The following is a 22842-nucleotide window of genomic DNA, read 5'->3' as shown; positions in this document are numbered from 1 at the left end:
TTATTGAAGTGTAATCTTCAAAGGAGAAGCTTAACCACAATGGGAAGAACAATGTAAAGTTCTTACTGCTCACTTTTTTTTTAAGCTTTAAAACCGAGTTTTCTGGTGCAGTCTAGATATCCTGTATAATAACTTTGAACCTTATGACTCATTTTATTGATCATTTTATTATTGGTATCTAAATAAACGTGCTCATGAAGAAATTTGAATTGGGAACACTTTTGATGTTCACCTTATACACTATTCATTGGTTGGAAACAATTATTAAATATCCAGCATAAGAGGAGATATCAATAATTCAGCTGGATGCTGGATTGAAGGGACAAGCTTTGAGGTAACCTTTCTTCGCTTTAAATCATGACGTTTTCATTTCGGTCCATTCGTCAAAGTATGATTTGAGTTTGTCATTCATATTTCAGACCAAAGAACCCATTTGTCAGTAAGTCATTCACTCACTCACTCCCAGATTGTCCATGTATTAAGCCTTCTCTGAATGTATTTTAATTTTCCCCAAATCCTATATTTGTGGTACATGAACCTAAAAACAGCTACCCTGCCACTCAAATTCCAGCCACTTTATTTATTAATCTCATCACTTTAACACTGTCCAGTTCATCTTGCACATAAGATGATGGGAAAAATTCTGTTTTCTATACATATCAACTTCACTAAGCAATCTACGGTATGATGTTATATCTGGTATTTGTATGCCAGATTGCCTGTCAGTTGTTTTTCTGTTGCTTTTTGTTTCCCTTTAACTGCTGTACACACCTATACTGTGCATTACTGCAAGGAAATGAATAAAATAGGATTTTACTTGGTCACGAACATAGTTTACCATAAGAATACACCTAAAACCAATAACTTAACATTCTTACATAGTCACGCTTTTTGATTCCAAGCATATCTGCCTGGCTCCAAGGCAAGAAGCTGGCAATGTGAAAATATGACATTCATGTTCTCAAGTTATGTAAAAAGCTAAGGGTCAATTATATAAGCAGTTATTTTTCATTGAAATATCTTGATCCTGATTTCAGCCATGCTTCCCCTGCATTTTATTTACCTTGAAGCCAAATGCTCCTCTACAGATGGACCTTTTTTATTTTCCAGTATTAGAAAGTTTAGTGATGTATTCCCTACAAAAAAGCATCGATCAACAGCTGCACTCTGTTTGAAATTACTATTTAAATCTAGCTACCTTATCTATTCGAACTCTAGTTGCCATACTGAAATTATATATTGCTGTTGATAACTTCAAGAATCTTAGTTCTGTTTGAAACTTGTACAGATGGAGATTTACTGAGAAGCCTGTATATCTGAAGTTGATAGATCTTCTGTAGTGTTGCTGCTGAACATAAATAATTTCTAGTGTACAGCAGAATATTTATTTTTTTCACCCCTGATTATCCTTTTCCTTATCCAAAATTTTACAATTTATCTGTAATCAACCTTTCTATTGTTCTAAAATACTATCAGCATTCCTTAAATGCAAAATACTGCTGATGCTGGAATCCAAAACAAAAACAGAAAATGTTGGAGAAACTCAGCAGATCTGACAGCATCTGTGGAACAAGGATTCCTTAGTTCTGGGGCATTAGTTCTGACCCTGTGTGGATCAGCTGGCAGGGGTATTCACAGACCTCTTCAACCTCTCTTTACAACTGCGGTTCCTATCTGCTTCAAGACGACGACCATCATCCCGGTACCTAAGAAAAACCAAGCAGCGTGCCTTAATGACTATCGTCCACTGGCTCTGACATCCATCATTATGGAGTGCTTTGAAAGGCTAGTCATGGCTCGAATCAATTCCAGCCTCCCAGACTACCTGGATCCACCACAGTTTGCTGTGGACCTGTTGTGGCGGTAGGCAGATGCCATTTCCCTGGCCAAGCACTCAACCCTGGAACACCTAGATAACAAGGACACCTATGTCAGACTCCTATTTATTGACTACAGCTCAGCCTTCAACACTATTATTCCTACAAAACTCATCTCCAAACTCCGTGGCCTGGGCCATGGCACTGCCCTCTGCGACTGGATCCTGAACTTCCTAACTCAGACCACAATCAGTAAGGATAGGCAACAACACCACCTCTACGATCATCCCCAACACCAGTGCTCCACAAGGCTGTGTTCTCAGCCACCTACTATACTCCTTATACACCTATGACTGTGTGGGCAAATTCCCCTCCAATTCAATTTTCAAGTTTGCTGACGACACCATCGTAGTGGTCGGATTTCAAACTATGACGAGACAGAGTACAGAGTGAGATAGAGAATCTGATGAACTGATGCAGCAACAATTTCTCCCTCAATATCAACAAAACAAAGGAGATTGTCATCAGGAAGCATAAAGGAGGATATGCCCCTGTCTACATCAACAGGGACGAAGTAGAAAGGGTCGAGAGCTTCAAGTCTTTAGGCGTCCAGATTACCAACAACCTGTCCTGGTCCCCTCATGCCGACACTATAGTTACGAAAGCCCACCAACGCCTCTACTTTCTCAGAAGACTAAGGAAATTTGGCATGTCAGCTACGACTCTCTCCAACTTTTACAGATGCACCATAGAAAGCATTCTTTCTGGTTGTATCACAGCTTGGTGTGGCTCCTGCTCTGCCCAAGACTGCAAGGAACTACAAAAGGTCATGAATGTAGCCAAATTCATCATGCAAACCAGCCTCCCATCCATTGATTCTGTCTACACTTTCCGCTGCTTCGGCAAAGCAGCCAGCATAATTAAGGACCCCATGCACCCCGGACATTCTCTCTTCCACCTTCTCCCTTCGGGAAAAAGATACAAAAATCTGAGGTCACGTACCAACCGACTCGAGAACCGCTTCCCTGCTGCTGTCAGACTTTTGAATGGACTTGCCTTGCATTAAGTTGATCTTTCTCTACATCCTAGCTATGACTAACATTACATTCTGCACACACTCATTTCCTTCTCTATGAACGGTATGTTTTGTCTGTATAGCATGCAAGAAACAATACTTTTCACTATTAATACATGTGACAATTTTATTTCTGCTATTTGCTTGATGCAACACTGGTTTACATTTGTAATGCAGCAATATTACTGAAGCATGAGTTTTAAAATATTGCACATTGCCAACATTGAGTTGCAGGTCTTGTATATAATATTTGCAAACTTTATACCTACTGTTGTGTGGTTGTCTCCTCTAGAGACTGATACGGTTGAACAATAATTGTTCATTAGTAACACAACTATATATAGGATACAGTCTGACTAGGTGCTATCGCCGTGCCAACCTCTACCAGACCCACTACTACACTCTATTAATTCCACATGACTCTGCATCGTAATATGGGTGGTACATTTTCCCCAGTCCCACATTAATCCTTACAGTCCCAGACATTCTAACACTACACCTCCCCTGAGTCTTTACCCAAATGTATTTACTATAATATTTACATGCTCCCCCTCCCCCCCCCAAGTCTCTGACTTTACAGATTCAGATGGTCTGGCAATCTTCCAGATCTCCTTTTGTGTTTGGAGGAGTGGTAGTCTCAACCACTTTGGGCTGACTTTGTTGGTCTGAAGTTGTGGTACTTGGTGTTATAATTATTTGGGTTTCTCAAATGTGTGAAAGAAGGTTTGCCACAAAGAATGAGGAGAAGACTGCTCTTGTTCCATCTAATTGTGCCTTCTGGACTAGGTAGAGGGCAGTGCCATGGCCCAGGCCACGGAGTTTGGAGATGAGTTTTGTAGGAATAATAGTGTTGAAGGCTGAGCTGTAGTCAATAATTAAGAGTCTGACATAGGTGTCCTTGTTGCTGATCATCATTCCTCAGGACAGTGACACCTTCTCTGTCAAGATCCCTGTTCCAAACTTTGTCACCTCTGTTTAGCATGGCAGGTTACTTGTACGGTATCGCCTAATTGTAAGTAGAAGCTTGTTGCTTGTCTGCAGAACTGTTCTCGGTCCTGAATCTTCTAATAGTCTCTAACTGCCAACCGTGGGATTAATTTCTTTAGCAGCATGGGAATTTAAGTGTGACGTTTTGATGGGACCAATCTATAAATTAAAAGTGCCATTGGAAAGGTGTCATTTTCTTTGAGAGAGTTTTAATAGTGCAGACGACCCTTTCCACCTCACTATTAGATTGTCAATACCTTAATATTTTTCTTGATGTCCTCCAGGATGATTCGGCTTCCACACTTATTCTGGAATTTCATCAGTTTCTCTGTGTGCTCCCATTTCTCATGTGATTGCTCCTTGAAGAACTCAGCAAAGTGACGCAGGGCAACATCATCCCGGTCAAAGTAAGAGGACATGGAAAGGTAAACATAAGAGCAATAGGGCTCCAGGTTGATCTGGTTAACAGCATCCTCACAGTTTTTGTGGTAGTTCTTATGCACTTGAGAAGCCATCTCCACTATCACTGTTCATTGTCATCTAGAAAGTTGAAATTCATAATTCCTGACACAGTTAATGAAGTGTCAGTAAATTGCAGCCCATAGTCAGGCACCACCTGGCTCAGAATGCTGTGGATCACAAAGATTTCTCTCAACAATCTAATGAGCAAGTCTGTGGCTGTGTGTAAATGCTTCACTTTGATCCACTGAGAGAAATAATTCAACAATGATGAGGAAGGACTTGCTGTTGCATATAATAGATCCATTTCCAAACTCTCTCATGGTCTGGGAGGTAACCGTGGGGATGAGGGGCTCCCATTAGACTGATTTGAACAGCGAGTATACTTGGCAGTTTTAAATAATCTCTTCAATTGCTCTTGATATTCCCAGCCACCGCACTGCAGACTGGCCTCCTGCTCTGCATTTTGTAATCCCCAAGTGGCCTTGATGAATTTGTTGTAGAATCTTCAGCCAGAATGAGACAGGAATGACCAGAAGCTCATAGAATCCCTACAGTGCAGAAGGAGGCCATTCAGCCCCTTGAGTCTGCACTTACTCAACATCTCAGGGCCCACACACTCCCACCCGATTCCCATAATCCCTAATCCACCTAACCTACACAATTTGGGACATTAGGACAATTTGACATGGCCAATCCACCTAACCTGCACATTTTTGGACTGTGGGAGGAAACCCATGCAGACAATGGACAGGATCAGTTTCTAAGTCGTTTCTTGAGGCTGATTGTCACCTATTGACTTTTTTTTTCCATTGTTCCCTGACTAGCCTGATAAGGTGTCAATTACCTGTGGGACCATCCCTCTCAAAGTTTGTTCGCTGCTACTTGTTAAAATTGTTTCATGATATCTCATTCGCCCATTTGTTCAGAATGGGGAAAATATGCCATCATCCACCCCCCCCCCCCCCCCCCCCCGCCCCCACCATGATTAATATCTTGAGCTCCTACTTTCAGACTTCATTCAGTTGCTATTAAATTGGGCCCTGATCAGTAACTTTGTTTTGTACAAGGACAGAAAATGCTGGAAAATCTCAGCAGCTATGACAGCATCTGGAGAAATAATAGAGCCAATGTTTCGAGTCTGGATTATCCTTGTCCGAAATGTATTTTCGTCCACGATATTTTGCTTTTATCGATGTTTTGTACAGGTTGTTTGAAGGTTGAGGATACTTCTCCGTTTGGTTACTTGGAATTTAGCTATTTTACTTTTAAAACAAAGAATAGAGTGGAAAAGTTGCTTATAACCTTAAAAATAAATTTACAAAGCACTAACAGAGACTAGTGAGAATGATTTTGATGCCTGCTTTTATTTGAATTGATGTCTAGCGTTGGTCCAGCCGTTTAGTTGATCTATCAGTATTCCTACGTCCTGTAGAACTTTATTAAACAGGCACTTTTCAATCTGTTTTTGCTGAGAGAACTGCATTGCTATAGTATGTATTTGTTGTATCTGTCAGTGCTTGGTATAGAATCCCTACAAGGAGGCCATTTGACCCATCGAGACTGCACCGACAACCATCCCACCCAGGCACTATTCCCATAACCTCACGTATTTACTCTGCTAATCCCCTGACACCAAGGGGCAAATTGGCATAGCCAATCCACCTAACCCTTTGGAGTGTGGGAGGAAACTGGAGCACCTAGAGGAAACCCACACAGACATGGGGAGAATGTGCACATTCCACACATTTGTCCGAGGCCAGGATTGAACCCCAATCCCTGGAGCTGGGAGGCAGCAGTGCTAACCTCTGTGCCGCTTTGCTGCCTTGATTACTTAGTACATTTTAACTAAAAGTACAGAACAGTTTTGCAAAACTTAAAGGTTACAGCAATTACAGAAAGTCAATATAAAATACATATAAAATCAATTTTTGGAAGTGATGTGCTAAATATAACACAACGCGTTCCACTAACATTAAAAATTTAGAACTGTAGATTTAGAAAAGCTAATTGAAGAACTTACTCTCTCTCACAAAATCAAAGATGGTTCCAAACTGTGAAATAAACTGACTTCCTTTAAACATGAGACGTTAAACTGCGCTAATGTAATGCACAAAGCTGAATGTTTTAACACTTTTTTAATTTCAAAAATATACTTTATTCATAAAAGAAACTCTCAAATAGAACATTGCAAAACAACAGATCCAAAACTTACAAACCGTGCAAAAAAAAGAATCATTTTTACAGTACAATACAGTGCTTATTTACAAAACATTACATTCATTACATTTCATTGCTTAAACTATGTGCATACATCAGAGTTTACTGTGTGCTGTTATTTTTCAGATTGGCACATAGTTACGCAGGCCGAGGGTATTCTGCAGTTACCGGGCCCTCGGTCTGCCTCGTTTGAAAGGCTTTACACGGTGGCCTTTCCCCATTGTGCCTTTGCGGCGGCTGCCCCAAGCTTGAGCGCGTCCCTGAGCACGTAGTCCTGGACCTTGGAATGTGCCAGTCTGCAACACTCGGTCGAGGACAATTCTTTCAGCTGGAAGATCAGCAAGTTTCAGGTGGATCAAAGTGCGTCCTTCACCAAGTTGATGACCCTCCAGCAGCAGTTGATATTTGTCTCGGTGTGCGTCCCCGGAAACAGCCCGTAGAGCACAGAGTCCTGCGTCACCGAGCTGCTCGGGATGAACCGCGACAAATACCACTGCATCTCACTCCAGACCTTCTTTGCAATGGCACATTCCACAAGGAGGTGTGCGACCGCCTCATCGCCCCCGCAGCCGCTTCGAGGGCAGCGTGCGGTGAGGTTGAGACCTCGAGCGTGCATAAAGGATCTGACGGGGAGTGCCCTTCTCACCACCAGCCAAGCCAGGTCTTGGTGCTTGTTTGTGAGTTCTGGTGATGAGGCATTCTGCCAGCTGACATTGACAGTCTGTTCAGGGAACCATCTGACAGGATCTGCCGTCTCGTTTTCTCTCAGGGCCTCAAGGACGTTATGTGCTGACCACTGCTTGATCGCCATGTGGTCAAAGGTGTGTTTCTGGAAAAATGTCTCCATGAAGGACCGGTGCTGCGGTACAGTCCAACTACTTGGAGCGTTCCGCGGCAATGTGGCCAGACCCATCCTCCGCAACACTTGGGACAGGTAGAACCTCAAAAAATAGTGGTATTTGTTGTTAGTGTACTGAGGATCTACACACAGCTTGATGCAGCCGCACACAAAGGTGGCCATCAGGATGAGGGCGGCGTTGGGAATGTTTTTTCCCTCCCTTCTCTGGAGATTTGTGCATCGCCTTGTGGTAAACCACTGTTAGCTTATTGCCTGTGTGTGTGACATGCCTGGACATGTCCCTGCCGGCCCTGCCCGGGACTCCTCCCCCTGCCGGGTCCAGGTATAAAGGTGACTGCTCCCCACCCCCCTGCCTCAGTCTCTGGACCAGTTCATCGGCATAGGTGTGCTCCAAGTCTTTTGCTAATAAAAGCCTATTTGTTCTTGCATACAAACTAGTCTTTGTTTGATTGATGGTGCATCACCCCTCCCTCCGGACATGATCCATCTTTGATCTCCAGATAAATTTGAAGATGGCCTGGGTTTAACACTTGTTTTTCTTTGCACAGTTGAACTTTGAGTTTAGAGAATGGAGCTGATGATTCTAATTGCGAGGGAGGTGAATGGTTCCGCACCATTAATTGATCAAACTTGCCATCTTACATCACTGCCTTAAGGCCCAATGTTTCTCCTCCTTTGTCAGGTTTGAGTGTGATGCTAAGACCAAGTCATGTGATGAACTACTGTCCCCGCATTCAGCATAGAACCATATCGGTTGACGTACTTTGGTTATTTGACTAATGCCAAAACGAAAATACAAACTAGTCGTAAATAATTATCAAGAATAAACTTTCCTGCACTGTTGATTTAGCTGGGTACATTTTCTGAAGCATAATATATAATCTTTTGTACATGTTGCATTACTGCGTAATGATACCAATGCCTGATTAAAAAAAGAAGCCTTCAATTGGTCCTGATTTTTATAATTTAGCTTTGTCTATATCATTTTTAATATGTTGCAATATATTTAACCAGCAGTTTGCCACATACTAATAAATGAGTCATTAATGCAATCTAAACTTTCCTTATCCTTTTACAGTTTATTTTGCATTGGTGAAGTAGAGTGCCTTTTTCACAATTAAATCATTCTATATAAGTATTTAATTTTCTTCACAAACGTGCATTTAGGGCAAAAGAATTTACTTAGTCCTGCTGAATTCTTTTTGCCAAGTCATAAATAGCTGAGAGTGGTAAAATAAATTTCGCATAAAGTGTGAGTCATTGTTTTGCTTTGTTTGGTTGAGTTACCAACGCAATCCATTTACCATTCTGTTCTGAAGATTTCTGATATGTTTGATATCAGACCAGTTGAGGAATGACTCGGTTTGCGGATCTGGCACGCTCAAAGAAAGGCTTGTATTTACATAGCACTTTGTTCAACCTGAGGACATCGCACAACCCTTTTTGTTATATTCATTCATGGGATGTGGGCATTGCTGCCAAATCCAGCATTTATTATCTGTCCCTAATCACCCTTGAGAAGGTGAGGGTATGTTCTTTTCTTGAACTGCTGCAGACTCTTGAGGAAGGAGTTCAAAATTTTGAACCAGTAACAATGAAAGAACAGTAATATATTTTCATGTCAGGATCTTGTGTGACTGGGTGATGTTCCCATGTAAATGCTAGTCTATAGATGCTGGATATAATAGGTAGCAGAGGTGCTGTTGAAGGAGGCTTTAGTGCATTTTATGTTGGTATATACTGCAGGTACAGTGTGCTTGAGGCGAATGGGGTGAATGGTTGTTTGGAGTGGATAATGGGGAGCAAATGATATGAGCTGCTTTGTTCTAGATGGTGTTGATCTTGATATTGTAACTCTACTCATCCTGGTGGAGAATATTTCATCAAACTCCTGATTGTTGCTTGGTAGATTGTGGAAAGGCTTTTTGGAATCTGGAGATGAGTTACTCAATGCAGAATATCCAGCTTTTGACTCCAAAGTTTGTGGTTCAAATTCACGACCACTACCACCTAGAAGAACAGCAGACACATGGCAGCAACACCACCTGTAAGTTCCCCTCCAAGCCACTCACCATCCTGACTTGGAAATGTATTGCTATTCCTTCAATGTCGCTGTGCCAAAATCCTGGAACTCCATCCCTAACAGAATTGTGAGTGTACCTACATCACATGGACTGCAGCGGTTCAAGAAGGTGGCTCACCACCACCTTCTTGAGGACAATAAATGCCTAGCCAGTGATGCCCACATCATTTTAATGAATAAAGAAAAAGCTGCAGTTTTTACATTCTTTTAATAAAACCAATAATCAGTAAATTATACAAATGAGAGCAGGTGACAGCACCTGGTGGGGCAATATAACTAAAATAGAATGTCAAAAGAAAATTTAATTCAACTTAAAATGTCATTCCCGGGAGTGACAATATGCCCCAGCCTCCGCTGTGTCCACTGGGCCCGGAAGGCCTGAAGTATGCCAGCGGACACGGCATGTTTTCCATCAAGGCCACCTGGTCGTGAACATAAGCTGCAGTATTTATATGATTGGTCAGTTATGTTACCAATCAGTGGCAAAGACAAAGATATTGATGGTGGGGGAGGTTTGTCAATGATGATGTGGTTGAATGTCAAGGTGGTGGGTTGGGGGGGAGGGGGGAGTGGTGTTAGACTCTTGTTGGAGGTAATCATTGTTTGGCAAATTGTGTCACAAATGTTACTTGCCACTTACCAGCCCAAATCTGATAGTAGCCCAGGTCTTGTTGCATGTGGGTACAGATTCCTTCATTATCCGAGGATTTAATTGGAATCAGTCCTGTGGGTGGCACAGTGGTGCTGAGAGGCAGCACTGCTAACCAGAGACCTGGGTTCAATTCCTGGCTTGGGTGACTTGTCCGTGTGGAGAATGCATGTTCTCCCCGTGTCTGCATGAGTTTCCTCTGACAGACGTGCTGGTTAGGTGCATTGGCCGTACCCAGACAGGCACCGGAGTGTGGCGACTAGGGGATTTTCACAGTAACTTCATCGCAGTGTTAATGTAAGCCTACTTGTGACACTAATAAACTTTAAAACAAGCTGTTACTAGTGGAGTGCCACAGAGCTCACTGCTTGCACCTTAACTTACAATTGATATCAATGATTTGGATGAAGGGGCTGAATGTACAGTTGCTAAATTTGCCGATGACACCAAAATAGGTAGAAAATAAGTAGTCAAGAGGCTTCGAGAGTCTGCAAAGGGACATAGGCGGGTTAAGTGATTGTCCAATGTGTGAAAATGTGAACTTTGACCATTTTAGCAGGAAGAATAGAAAAAGAGTATACCATTTAAATGGAGGAAGATTACGAAACTCTGGTTCTGCAAATACTATATACAGATTTGGCCTGAGCTTTGGGCAGTGGGAGATTGAGGTTGATGTGGACATTCAGGAGCTTGTGCTGGCAGGAAAGGCAGCAGAAGAAAAAAAATGCTAGTTACACAGCAAAGTGGAGCCAGTTAAATATAGTCAGTGTTCACCATGGAGACACATTCATGCAGGGTTCAGGCTTCTAGGGCAGTCATATCGATGTCTAATCAGAGCCATTGAAGATCAGATTGCAATTTCTGGAAGTTGACAGTATGTTCAGGACATCCACTGACTGGCACTATTTTAAGCTGCTTATTTCCTGGGGTCATTGTATTTAGCGTTAATATCTGGAAAGGACTGCATCTCGCCACTAAATCATCAGCCACATGAGTCGAAATCTAGATCTAAAGCATCCTATGTGAAACTGGGGGACTACAGTCGAGCACAACATCTCTCAAGTGCTGAAGCACTTTAACATGCTTGTGGCTGACGACGAGAAAATCTGAGAATTCCAAATCCCTTGGAGCCGACGTGACTGAGATTGCAAACAGTAGCAGTGCAGCCCAGTGTACACATGCTTTTAGGATGCTGCTTGCAGACAGGACATTGATTCTTCACGAGGCCAACAATTGTGCGGTCTGTCCCTGGGTGCTGCAGTGCTGCCTCATTGCCCCACTGCAGTTCATGCAGCTGCTAGGGAGGTAACAGCAGGTGGCTGAGCCAGCCACACTGAAAGCACAGTCAGCGGGGGAAAGGTGGCAGGGCGGAGGAGTGGGAGTGCATACAGGTGAGGTGGCTGGGGAGTGGGGGGGGGGGGGTGCATAGGGGTGAGGGGGCGGGTCTGGGCAGGGGGACTGCACAGAGCTTCCGGACTCTCATGGACAACACCAACTGCAACAGACCATAACACCATGCTGCCATCATTGCCCGTGAGCCCAAGTCTCCCAGCCCTCAGCAAGACCGGGAGGATAGGGGAGGATCAGCTCAAGGAACAAGGTGGTAGTTCCACTTTCTTCTGGAAAGGTAAACCAGAGGAAGATTGCCACCTCCACGGGATTGACTTCACCGTTAAAAACAAACCAGTTTGCCGTGTCAGAGCCGTCCCTTGCAGGATAAACTAATGCTTCATGACCCTTTGGCTCAGCCTAGCCCAGAACCAGGATGCTACAGTGCTCACTGTGTACACCCCAACACTCGAATCTACAGACAAGTCCAAAGAGGAATTTTACTCCAGCCTCACACAATCCTCAAATTGAGTTTCAGTGGGAGACCAGCTGATCCTCCTTGCCAATTTCAACACCAGAGTTGGGAAGGACACAGACCTCTCGGGAGGTGCGGGGCGCTAGGAAAATCAAACGCCAATAGTGTTGGACAAAATGCAAGAACAGGGTTTTGTCATAACCAGCACCTTATTCTGTCAGAGCGAGAGGTACAAGGTCTCATGGCAACAGCCTTGCTCCAAGTACTGGCACCTGCTCAACAACAACATTGTCCAGGAAAGGAATCGCAAGTATGTGTGTTTCACTCGCGCCATGACTGGACCCAATGGCTGCTGGATGGACCACTAACCAATCCGCTTAATGATCAAAGTCAATACAGCCCCAAAGCAGTGATGGTAAGAGAAACAAATCCACCAGAAAATCAATGTTGAGGCACTCAAAGACCCTAATAGCAGAGTCCTATTCAGCCAGCATCTTGCTGCCAACCTGACAACTCCCAGCGACCCAAAGACACAGTGTTCACAGCCCTGGTCTGCCCTCGAGGCCTCCATATCAACACCTGTGAAAAGCCACCTGGTCACTCGACCAGGATGCACCAGGCTCGATGAGAATGACGAGGAGATCCAGAATCTGATTAGCCACAAACACAAAGCTGTTCTGAATCTGAAGCCCCAGCCCCAGCTTGAGAACTGGAAAGCAGTTCTACAGATGGCTGAGGTCTAACCTGTGACCTAAGGAAGCGATGGTGAGTGGAGAAAGCACAGGAGATTCAGCAGTCAGCCAACAACCATGACGTGCGAGGTTTCATTAGTGCAGCCAGGACCACCTACAGCTCAAGCACCCAATGCCCCACCCCATTGCTGGCCAAGATTTGAGAGGTGCTGATCGAGAACAGAGAGGCAGTCAGCGGCCACTGGAAAGAGCACTTCAAAGACCTCCTGGACAGTCTTCAACACCGTTAAGCTCAATTCCATCCCGCAGCATCCTACCTCCTAGCATCCCAACATAACCCCAACCCAGCCTGAGGTAGAAAAGCCATCCAACAGCTAAAGTACAACAAGGCATCCAGAGAGGATGGAATCCCTGCTGAAGCACTAAAACATGGTAGAGAAACACTTTTGGCATGAATACATTATCTCATTTCCCTTACCTGGAAGAAGGAGAAGATGCTTGGATGCCGTATTCGAGAAAGATGACAAATCCAACTATAGAGAAATTTCCCTGGTATCAGCCACAGGAAGGTGTTAGCAAGAGTCCTCCTTAATCGCTTTCTCCCTATGGCTGAAGAGCTCCTCTCAGAGTTGTAATGTGAATTCTGCCCACTAAGGGGCACAAAGGGCATGATCATCATCACGTGGCAACGACAAGAGAAATGCAGGGAACAAGCATTGAGCTCTCGATCAGCTCCGCGGGGATGGCTGCATAGTCCACGTGCCTGACGTGAGACTCCCGAAACAAGCGCTCTACTCAACACGACAAGTGAGTCCCAAGAGGGCAGAGGAAAGGCTTCAAGGATGCCCTCAAAGCCTCTTTGAAAAAGTGCAGCATCCTCATCAGCGGCTGGGAATTCCTGGCCCAAGACTGCCCCAAGTGGAGGAAAAGCATCTGAGAAAGAGCCAAATACCTAGCGTTTCACTGCGGAGAGCAAACTGAAGCTAAACAGTGAAAGGAGCAGATGGCACCCCACCCACTCGCTCCTCCAACCACCCCCCGTGACAAAGACTAGGTCACACATTGGCCTCCTCAGATACCTGAGGACTCATCTTTAGTGTGGAAGCAAATCATCCTCTAAAATGGATTGACAACTGGGAGAAGAAGGACCTTTTTTTTCGCTCTCTATCTCTTGTTGGGGCAAGTTGTCCAGCGGCAACAAGCAGAAAGAATCTTCAGTTAATCCTGATGGATGCTCGGCACTTACCACCTCAGTATCTGAAGCGCCCGAATCGGACATTTGTAGAGCATATCTGTTTCGCGCCAAATCTGGATGGGCAAAATCAGTGGTAAAGGGGGAAGTGCCAGTAATGTTGGGCGTGCAGCCCACTATGTCAATTTAAATATATGCCAATGCATTTAAATTGCCGTCGAGCCCGTTTCAGGGCAGTCCTGATCGTGGCCATTTTCGGGCCTTGGTAAAGGGGGAGCTGGCGCGGATCACGCTACTTGCCTCGCGCCCAACTTTACCAAGTTTTCGCACCCGAAAATGGGCGCATTTTGATGGTAAAATCGAACCCAATGTTTCAAATCCAGTATGACTCCTCTTCAGAACTTCATAATAAGAATCATATTGGACTCAAAACATTGACTCTTTTTGTTTCCCCACAGATGCTGCCAGACCTGCTGAGTTTATCTAGCATGTAATGACTCTGGATGTCCGTGTGGAAAGAAACATAGTTTATTACAGAATGCAAAGTAAAACCACAACTGTGATGTTTACACATGCTCTTCCTTGCCGAGGAGTACAGCTCAGCAGGCCCAGTCCTGGGCCTGCCTTATAAAAGGCTCAGGTAATGAGTTCCAGCTAGGAAGGCCACTGCTTGTTACCCAGGGAACTCGTACACCACAAGCCCCACAGGGAGATCAATCAATGATTCACCACAGACCTCCTGGGGGATTTCCCACAGCACTTCCTCTTTTTATTTTATACCAGATAGCATCCGAGAAACAAAGTGAATGTTTCAGGTCGATGATCGGGACTGGCAAAAGTTGGAAATGTAATAGGATTTAAGAAGGAGAAACGGGGGAGGGTGGGAAAAGAATAAAGGGGAAGGTCTGTGACTGGAGGGCAGTCAGAATACATTAAACAACAAAAGAGTTAATGCCGCACAGCCAAAGGGAGCACTTTAAAACATGCTGATGAATACAATCAAAGCAAGGGGGAGGGAAGGAACTGACTGAGGAAGTGACCTCAAAAGGTGAGTCATTAGTTCCATCTATTGTCAATTGTTGCTAGCCTGGACCTGATGGAGACTGAACTGCAAGTCCAGGGGGAGGTTATACACTGCTCATGTTTACACTGCTCGTGTTAACTTGCTAGGTGACAGCTTGGTAGGAATGTGCTGCGTCTCTCTGAATCGTTCCGTTTTAGTGCAACTCATTCTCTTCTAAAGGTGGTTCTAGTGGTTTGACTCTCTGGTGATAACTAAACTAATAGCTTAACGAAGTTCCTTGTAACAAAGATAACACTGAGGTACCGAGCTTTTGACCTTTCAATTAGTTGGCTGCAACTTTAAAAAACAAGTTCTCACGAGCTTGTCTTTAAACCACATCCTCAGTTAGTGCAAGGACAGCAACGTTTTCCTGTGTATCTATCTAAAAGTGTGAGATGATAGTACCTATTACAATGCTTGAATACCTTGCATGTAGTTGATATAATTTAAGGTTTAGTTGGAATGTATATAAAGAATTGTTGGACTAAGGGGAAATTTACATTTCCTTTACCGCAACTGGATTACGGCTGGAGAAGAACCAAATTGTGCTTAATTTTTCCCCAAAATATTTACTTCATAAAATTTGTAAAAGTACATTACAAAACATTTCAAATTGAAAATTACAGTGCAATAAAATTCAACCCCTCTCCAAACGTCATATTCCATCCTGCGGTGCCTCTGTACAATTTTCAATACTCTTGACATTCACAACGTACATTGCACGTTAGGCATACAGCCAGAGATCTTCTATCAGTTTCCAGTTCCTCTGTGTACTGTGGTTGAAAGGCCTGAGACAGCAAATATTCCCCATTGCACCTCTCTGGTGGCTGCCTCAAGCTTTAATGCATCCCCAGCAAGTAATGCTGAACTGTGAAATGTGCCAGTCTGCAACCGGCAATGCTCAGTCCAAGACAACTCTGAACCGGAAGACCCTTGAGTTTCGGGCAGACCAAAGTGTGTCTTTCACTGAGTTATATAGGTCCTCCAGCTGCAGTTTGTGGAGTAGCCCCTAGAACACAGAATCCTGCATCACGGAGTAGCCCAGAATGAACCTTGATAAGACGCACTGCATCTCTCTACAGACCGTCTTTGTAAAGCACATTAAAGAAGGAGGTAAGCAAAGGCCGCTTCCCCACCACAGCCACCTCAAGGGCAACCAGTGGAGAGGATGAGCATCTGGCCATGCAGGAAGGATCTGATGGGAGGAGCCTTTCTCACCACCAGCTAAGCAACATCTTAGTGCTTGTTCAAAAGTTCTGATGATGAGGCATTCTTTCTGCCAAGTGACTAACAGTCTGCTCAAGATACTATCCGACAGGACCCACCATGTCCTTTTCCTGTAGGGTCTTACGATGTTACATGTGGACCAATGTCTGATGGTCTGTGGTTAAAGGTGCCGCCTTAAATGGTCTGGCATGGTCCAACAGCTTGAAGTGTTCAATGGCAATGTGCTCAGACCAGACCCATTCTTTGCAGCACCAGGGACAGTTAGAACCTCAGCACTTAGTGACACTTGTGTACTGAGAGTCTATGCACAGCTTGATGCAGTCACGCACAAAAGTAGCCACTGGAATGACAGCTATTTTGAGTGTGTTTTTCCCCCCACTTTGTCTAGAGGTTTGTCCGTTGTATGTCTGTGAGTACCATCCATTTTCGTCCTTCAGATAAACAGGAAGACGGCTTGGGTGATTGACACAGTGCAGAAGTGAGGAATGGGCTGGATCTGTGCCACATACAGCAACAAGAGTGCCTTGTATCTGATGACCAGGTTCTTACTGGAACAGAGGGGGAGCAGTTTTGCTTTACCATAGCTACTTGCCATTTCCAGTGCCTGTCCTGGTCCCTCTGAACCACATCTCCAGCACCTTCAGGCAGTCTGACTGACAGCTAAAGGGTCAAAGGATCAGTTGGCCCAGTTCCCAAATAACATAGCCTCGCCCTTGCAACAGCTTAGCTTGACTTCCGAGGACTGTAGATGCTCATCAGTCTGCACATAGAGAGCTGGAATGAGAAGAAGATGGTGACATTGCCAAAGTGCAGCAAGGCTTTGACCAGAGTACCTCCACTGCCTGGGATCATCACCCCTCTAATGACCGAATCTGATGGACTCGGCAACAACGTCCAATACACCACACAAACGGGATGGGAGAGAGAGCAGCCATGCCTGACTCCGGATTGAATTGGAAAGCTCTCCAATCCCCCTCCACAGATTAAAGCTCTGTTACTGATGTTTGTGTAGGTCAGTTGGATCTAATTGCAGATTCTCTCCCTAAACCCCATTTTGGAGAGCACATCCATCGTGTAGGTGTGTGATGTCCGGTCAAAGTCTTTCTCCTGATGAGGCAGATAGCCACCCCACCTCGCCCTGTGTCTGGGGGAGGGGGAGGAGTGAAGTGCCCACACATAGGCAATTGTATCCCTGAGGCGATCCTTGAGCTTCCTGCTGGCTACAGCACAGGTTTGGCAACTCCACAGCAGGCTTCAACACTTTCCTGAAGTGGCAAAGAGAATTTCACATCCCACCAGTCATTGCTATGCGAGTTAGGGGTTGAGTTTGGTGATTGACCCTTTTAAACCTCCCTCACCGATCTGCCTACCCAGAGTAGTTCACCAGGGAAATGAGGGCAATGAAAAGAGAATCCAAGTGTAATAATTCAGCCAAATGTCAGTTTCCCATCACCAACACCCTTTATTGCACATCAAAGGAAAAGGCCGCTCCCACAGCTTAGTCAAGTAATCTTCACCTCAGGACCTACGACTCCAGCCCGAGTAAAGGTTTTGATACAGCATAGAAGAGGCCATTTGCCTATCACACCTCTGCCAGATTCTTGACAGTGTTGTCCATTTAGTTGCCTTCCCTTGCCCTTTCTCCAGAACTTTACAAATATTTCCCCTTCAATTATTTACCCAACTCTCTGCTTCCCATTGAGTGAGCCTCTGCTTGCTCAATAAATTCCATGAAGCCCAGGGGGAAATCTATCGACGATCCCCCGTGACCTTCGTGGTCATCATGACACAGAATTTAGCACTTTTTAAAACTTTCTTTCTCCAAAAGAACTCCTTGGAGCACTAGCGACAGAATTATCCTAATACAAAACTCCCAGTGAAAGGAAATTTGGCATGTAAATAAACTTTGTAGTGCCTAATCTTTGCAGCAGATGATTCCTTTGTGCTGGGCAACTTTATAAACATTACAAAAAAAGCTGACTTCCTTTCCTTTCAAACACAATGTTGGCTTGCTGTTAGAACTTCCTGAAGAGAAAATGAAACAACTAAATGAGATGTGTTTTTATGGAAACCATTCTTATTTGTTTCTTAATGTATTGAGTCATCAACAATCACATATATGGGTTGTCATTGTTGGGACTACCAACTGTACCACTGCCTCTGTGCTGTAATGGATAGGACCATAGAACAAAGGGAGAAATCTTTAAAATGTCTTTACTCAAGACAACTAGACATTTGGAATGATTGACCAAGTGATATTGTGAAAGCAAAGACATTAAGGATTTCCAAAAGGTAGCTGAATGCTTGGCTGAGTGGGTCAGATTATTGACGGTCTGAACTAGAGGAACCAAAATATTTATCCTTATCCTGACCTTTTATTGTTCGCCTGTTAACTGGTTTTCTTACTATTTTTCACCAAACAAAGGTACACTGGAAGCTTTTAAATGCTGATTTACAAAGAATTGGTTTACATTTTATACTCTTTTCAAATTGGGGTTTTCAACTTTCAAATAATTTTGTAACTTGATGTTGAAAATAATTGTCGGTTGCTGCTTTTATTGTCGAACCTGCCTTTCAGGACATTGTAATGACCACTTTACAGTCAGTGAAGTTATTTTGAAATGTAATTGTAAGGCTACATAGCAAACAATCTGCACACAGGAAGGTTCCACAAACAGCAATTAACCTGTTTCAGCGATGCATAAGAAGGGATTAGTATTTTCCAGAACACCAGTCTTCTTCAAATATTGCTGAGAATGTTTTATGTTCAGGGACAGATGGGACTTTGGCTGTTATGATACAGCATAGAAGAGGCCATTTGCCTATCACACCTCTGCCAGATTCTTGACAGTGTTGTCCATTTAGTTGCCTTCCCTTGCCCTTTCTCCAGAGCTTTACAAATATTTCCCCTTCAATTATTTACCCAACTCTCTTTTGAAAGTTATGACTGAATCTGCTTTCATAACCTCTTGACAATGCATTCCGTGTCAGAACACTTCTCAGCTTAAAAAAAACAAAAGTTCCTCAGCTGGTCTCTGGTTTTTTTCCCATCTCGCTCAGAAGATGGAAACTCATTACAGCATAACTTTCGATTGTGTGCTCAAGTTGCTGCAGTTGGCCTTGATTCACAAGCCTCTCACTCCGAGGCTACCACTGAGCCAAGGCTGACACTAAAAGAAAGCAGAAGACAAATCTGACATCTATTTGAACATGCTACCAAACTACTTTATCTAACTGCTTACAGATTGAATTGTGATTATTTTGCAGAAATTCTTTTTCATCCAGTACTGACTAATTGCGCTTAGTAAGAGGGTTTTCACTTTGTCCTTTGAGAAAGATATGAGCCACAACCTCATCAAACAGACTCTCTATCCCTCCTATGCACCTCTGATTTATTCCACAGGAGTAATAGCATCCAGTGTCTCACTTACAAATTCCACAGACTAGCTGTCTGGAAGCATTACTCTTCAATCTTTATCCTTTAGCGAGCAGAATTTAGATCAAGGAAGGCTTTTGGTGGGGAGACTCCCTCTCCCTAATTTTAATTGATTATTGGCATGTGAAAATTTTGTCCAGAGAGTATAGCCTCTGTTTGGGACCATACAATCTTGTGAAACAGCAGTAATTAAAGGGCTGCTGCTGACCATTTAAGGAATATATTGTAGTAATAGCAGAAAAGTGGCATTCACAACAGAGATACATGGGCAACATTTCTCCCTATGAACCTGTTTATTGGAGGTCCCACTTGCAGAAGGTTCAAGAAAACCATTCTGGGTGTTTAGGTTCAAACTCCAGTAGAAACACAGCTTCAATTTGCATGGTTGGAAATCACCAAATAAATCTTGGCAGCCCCTTGTTATCGGCTGCAGTGAAGAAGTTTGCTGTTAACCATGAGGAAGGGAGAAGCAGATGAGCTCCTTGTTCTTGTGAGATTTCATAGTATCATAGAATCCTACAGTACAGAAGGAAGCCATTTGGCCCATCGAGTCTGCACTGACCACAATTCCACCCAGGCTCTATCCCCATAATCCTATGCATTTATCCTAACTGGTCCCCCTGACACTAAGGGGCAATTTAGCATAGCCAGTCCACCTAACCAGCATATCTTTGGGCCATTTCTTGGAGGAGGCAGCAAGCACAGCACAAGTCTAAACTGGAACCTCCTGCGCCCTCTGGGAGCTATGAGCTAAAGCATGGTGCAAAACTATTTTCATTGAAGGGAGGAAGGCATAATGCTAAAACAGGCTGCAGGGTTCCTGGGTTATGATGGTAAAAATATGTCTTGGTTTTGGCTATATCATTGCGTGATATGACCAATCAGGATAGTAATGCAATTAGGTGTGACTCTGAATAGATCACAGGTATTTATGGTCTGGGTTCACATGTGATAAAATGGTTAGTTTGTTTGCGGGCCTCATGGCTCATTGCTGCACGTGGCGCCATACCCCAGCATGCAAAGTGATAAAGGAGAAAGTGAATAGAGAACACTGTATGCTAAATGGCCTTAGGATTAGTGTTGGATTATAATATTACAATAAGGTTGGTAAGGAAGAATTTTTAAAAATCGCCAATACTAATTATCTTCTGAGGGAATGAGTCTCCACACTTAGAAATTATTTTTTCAGGTCCAGAGAGGTTGCTCAACAATGATTATCTGAGACTGTATCCCCTGGTTCTTGACACCTTCAGGTACCTCTGACAACAACCTCCATGTTTCACTATCTGTTACCTGGGGCAGAATTTTTCATTTTGGTTGGGGACCCCAATGTAGGTGGTAAATGTGAGGCTGAACCTGGTACTCTATCGGGAGCAGCAGCCCAACATTCTGACTTAATTGGTCAATATGTCACTCGTACTTGCCCTCCAATTATGGATGGTGGTGGGCTCTCGAGGTTGAAGCTCAGTATAAGCTCTCCAGAACAGAAGGTGCTGTGACCCAGCATTGTGGGGAAGGGAGATAGGGAATGCCTCCACCTTGAGACACCTTCTCAGCACAAAGTGACCTGAGGCTATAGCCGTGGCTAGGTATGTATTTGTTGGCTGGCATGGGAGTCTCTTGAGCATTCTGGCATGGTCTACCACCGGAGGCTGCCTGCAGGCAGCTGGCCTGTTCCTAGTGCCCTGGAGGGTTGACAGGAAAATTCCTGTCGGCCTTTGACCCTTTAATCACCTTAAATTGCAGTCAGCTCGCCCCTAATCTGACCTTCCCAAAACTTGTTTGGGGCAGAATAGTGATGGGAAACTAGCACATGACCAGTGGAGCAAAATTACCCTCTTGTGCACCCCAGTTTTCACCTCCATTTGGGGCAAAGATCCTGCTCTGTGGTTGCTGTCCTAGTTATTGATTTTTCTAATAGTGTCACCTTTATTTCCACCACAAAGTCCAGCCCTATATTATATGTTGCACTTATATATTTTTACCAGTTTTTCCTTTCTCCAGTTATATGTCTTTGATGTTTCACACTATTATCATGGAATCGCCCCAACTCATAGGTCTAGACAGTCTACTTAAGTAACATTTGTCGTGTGCCTGGGAAACTAGGAGAGATCCCTCTTTCAGATTATTTTAGCTGTTCAGTTTACCTTGAGCGGTCATAGAATCATTCTTGTTTTTGGAAGCTGAATTCTCTTAAAAAGGTACTGGAATGAAAGAAAGGTTTAGATTTAGATCATGCATCATCATGTGGCAATGCGTTTCACAAACAATTAACTACTTTGACATGTTGGCATTGTCAAGTCAGCAAAACATCTTAAACACAGAAGATCCGACAAGTAGCATTCAACTTTTCTCTTAGTATTTGAGTGAGCATTGCTGGCCAAGACGCCAGGAGAAGTTGCCACCATTCAAGAAACATAAATGTTCCCAGACAGGAAGGAGAAAACTAAGAAACTCTCTTTTGATAATTATCTTTTGAAAGTTACAATTAAATCCGCCTCCCCACACTCTCAGACAGTGCACTCCAGACCCTAACCATCGCTGCATTACTTTTTCGGAAAGGATTTTCCCCATGTCACTGTTAGTTCTCATATCAGTGTCCTCTGGTTCTTGAACCTTCCTCTGGGGGACAGATTCTCTCTCTTTACTTTGTCTGGACCTCTCCTGATTGTGAGCACTCTCTCAATTCTTCTCTCAACCTTCCCTTTTCCAAAAGAGAGCAATCACATTTTCACCAATCGTTCTTTCATGAGATCACTGTCAAAGCCAGAATTTATTGCCCATCCCTAATTGCCCTTGAATTGAACTTTCAGAGGACGGTTAAGAGTCAACGACATTGCTGTGGATCGGGCAGCACATGTAGGTCAGGCCAGATAAGGATGGCTGATTTCTTCACCTAAAGGACAATAGTGATCCAGATGGCAATTTATGACAATTGATGGTAGTTGTCATTGTTACCACTACTGAGGCTAGCTTTGTATTCCAGATTTATTAATTGAATTTAAATTCTACCAGCTGCCATGGTGCGATTTGAACCCAGAGCATCAGCCTGGGCTTCTGGATTACTAGTCCAGTGACATTTCCAATTATAAATTGGAGCTAGCTTAGCTCAACACAACCCTGTAACATAGGGCACCATGTACTCATTCTGAGAAATTCTCATTCTGAGAAGTCCCCACCCCCCCCCCCCCCCCCCCCCCCCACACCCATGCAATTTAAGTTCCTCATGCCTGGAACCATTCTCATAAACCTTTTCTGCACCCTTTCCAATGCCCTCAC

This window comes from Mustelus asterias, chromosome 13 (assembly GCF_964213995.1).
Source record: "Mustelus asterias chromosome 13, sMusAst1.hap1.1, whole genome shotgun sequence".
Lineage (NCBI taxonomy): Eukaryota > Metazoa > Chordata > Chondrichthyes > Carcharhiniformes > Triakidae > Mustelus > Mustelus asterias.
The sequence above is the reverse complement of the archived record's forward strand: the minus strand, read 5'-3'. Positions refer to the sequence as shown.